This window comes from Dinoponera quadriceps, unplaced genomic scaffold (assembly GCF_001313825.1).
Source record: "Dinoponera quadriceps isolate SergipeBrazil2010 unplaced genomic scaffold, ASM131382v1 scaffold1082, whole genome shotgun sequence".
NCBI classification, from domain to species: Eukaryota; Metazoa; Arthropoda; class Insecta; order Hymenoptera; family Formicidae; genus Dinoponera; species Dinoponera quadriceps.
Window position 1 is genome coordinate 1 of NW_014555161.1, and position 3,219 is coordinate 3,219.

A 3,219-nucleotide genomic window follows, 5' to 3' on the forward strand; every position below is an offset into this window, starting at 1 on the left:
TATGGGTGAATCGACAGCGATTGAAGATGCATCAAATGTTGAAACATCTTTGACTTATTGAAATTCGGCGTAAGGCAGCGGTTGACACATTGCCAACCGTACAGATCGTTTACGTCAAAGTACATCAAGTACGACGATGGTTTCGATGAATCGTAAGACTGCATGTACTTGTTACTGGCCTATGCGTATCTACCGGAACATCGACTGAGACCGCCGCGTATACCACGTTCGATGAACATGACCATATCGATATCAATGAGCAATTCAAAATTTATGCCGGTATGTTTTAACATAGCATCCCAAGTGAAACCCGGTAAAGTATAATAATGTGCAGAATCTAATCCGTAACTTTTGATGCAACTATCCCGGAAATTTTCAAAANTTTTCAAAAATATCGGCTAATAATAAGACATCAGTCTTCAGATATAAATCGCTGTATTCACCCAAGGTTTCAATAGAGAATCGTTGCCAGACGTTCGCAGCGTGCGCGTAATCGCTCTCGGATACCGTATCACCCGTCAACGAACTATAAAATGAATCTCGCGGTGGTAAACACGGGTCCTGCAGTTTGTCCACGCAATCAAGGTATTCATATGGAAAAACACCCTTTCATGTCAATAAATCGAAATCATATATATTTGAAAATGTGGACTGTAAAATTTTTAATTTTTCTTTGTCGAGAAAAGATGCTTATTTTTCGAGACTGGTATTTAGAAATTTGTATGAATCGATGAATCGTAACTGTATGCAATTTCGTGAATAAGATTTTTTTGCTGTATCTTGGACGTGCTTCGTAAATGTTATATATTTTTCTTTTGTTATCGGCAGCACATTGATCGAGCCTTCAAATGCATTTGCTATTTCCGTGATAATAAAATGTGAATCGTAGCCGGATAAATTATGGAAAACTATTGGAATGTAATATGAATATTTATAATTTAAATTGCACTTTGAATGCGCGAGACCTCTGTACCGTCCGGTGAGATGGCAATGATCGCGTACGCGTTTATCCTCTTTCTCGACCTCTTTCTCTCATACGTGACAGTGTGTCGCACTATTAAATGTTTCCAACTGTTCGTTTGATAAAGTTTCCATGGGGACATTTGTTGATAAGAATAATTTTACGCGGTGCACTAACTCTTCGAGTTGCTCGACGAACCACGAGACGCAATCACTACCGCGACGGCTTCGAAAATACGATAATGATTCATCATAATAGCAATGTAAATAATACGCTATGCTGAATACCCTATGATGCTGATACGCGTGCGATTTGTGATCTTCTCCCTCCTCGCTCGCAGTTTTCCGTAAGATGCACTCCAGATCAGCGTACACGACGAACGGTAGACGCTCTTTCCTGTTGTAGTTGCAAAAACTGAGCCATTTGTCGTCCTCGCTAGGCAGCAGGATGACGCAGTCGTTCATTTATCCACAATCTATTATATGGACCTGCAACCTTTCGCTCTAACTAAAATAGTGCAAGCATCTGTAAAAAAAACATTTTAATTAATATTTATTTCAAAAGATATTTATATATTTTTTTTTACAAATTTATACGTACCGGCTGCAGATATACTTCTTATGATCATGTTTGCTTAGTTGCTTGCTCACAAGTCGGGACAAGTTTTTTATCCATACAAAGTGTCCAACGTTGTCATCTCGCGGATCTGGCAAGTACAACAAGTTGACGTGTCTGTCCATCTTGCGGTCAGTGAGACATATCGGAAGGATCACATGTGTTGTTTTTCCATTTTCTGTTTTCTTCTTCTCGGCACTGTACACGTTGATGGATATATTGTTTTGTTGCTCGAAGTTTGTTATTTGATTTACAGACATTGGAAACTCAATGTTCTGTAAATTGAGCACTGTTGTATAGTGTGGGTACATGGATGCACGATTTGCGTCTCTATCGACTGGATACAGAGCCGCAACCACTGCCCACGCGAAACACACATTGTCTCTAAATTTAACGTTGATTACCGCTTTCTTGATCTGTATCTCGCGCGGTAACTCAATGTGTTACCCCGCACGCATCGGATTGTACTTGTTCACATTGATTGTTAGGTTGGGTATTCGTGACAATGCCCATCCGCTATCACGTTCCTGAAATTCTTCTAAAGATGCTAAAGTGGGCTCGATAACACGTCGCTCATACNTCGTCTTTATCGGCTGGATACAGAGCCGCAACCACTGCCCACGCGAAACACGCATTGTCTTTAAATTTAACGTTGATTACTGCTTTCTTGATCTGTATCTCGCGCGGTAACTCAATGTGGCACCCCGCACGCATCGGATTGTACTTGTTCACATTGATTGTTAGGTTGAGTATTCGCGACAATGCCCATCTGCTATCACGTTCTTGAAATTCTTGTAAAGATGCTAAAGTGGGCTCGATAAAACGTCGCTCATACCACTCTTCGAGATCGGATGCGCCGATGAGTTCAAAGTTTTTTGTGATAATACTTTTGTTCGCGCGTTTATCACCCGTGACAAACTCACCGTTAAATGCAGTGTTCACTTTTACACTTGCGTGTCCCTCCCTAGCGTTTTGCACATGTTCAAGCACTATGTCCTTCGCACTCTGAAGAAATCGAAGAGGTTCCATAAAATTTACATTTATAACCGCACCAGTTAATACGCGGCTATTGAAAGCAGTGTCTATTTCACGCCACAAGAGTCCTGCGTTTGAATGTCCGGCGCCAGTATGTACAAAACGCGTACGCAATGAATGTTTTAGTCCTTCGAGTCGCGCAATTCGAGCGATCAACGATTGTTGAACACCGATCAATAATCTCGGTCGTTTCGCTCGACTATGTCCTTCCAACGACTCGAGGCACTCATCACACCGTTCCTCCCACACGTTGTACTCGTCTCGCGAATTCAATCGAGTGAATTGATCCCACAATTCACATTCAGTTCGCACGAGTTCTTACATTTTTTTTCATTAAACACTGTCAAAATTATCTTTCAGGTTTTTATAGCCGATTAAAGCAAATAGTCTTCCTTCTTATCCGTATAGTTCTTTAGAAATGTTCACTGTCGCACGTTTGTTAGTAGTGTTTGCATACAGGACACAAATTGCACGGAAGTTTCGACAACATTTTCGATAAAAGGTTTTATCAGCCTTCTTCGTAACAAACCTATGCATATCTTACATCCTCTGATAATGAATTCATCAGCGCTTGAAGGTTTTCGACAACAGTTTCGATAAAAGGTTTT

General features: G+C 40.8%; 1 pseudogene; it reads right to left on the reverse strand.

The window, feature by feature from the left end:
- Nucleotides 1–193: 193 nt before the first annotated feature.
- Nucleotides 194–2,139, reverse strand: LOC106743170 (annotated as a pseudogene).
- Between the last annotated feature and the right edge of the window lie 1,080 nt (nucleotides 2,140–3,219).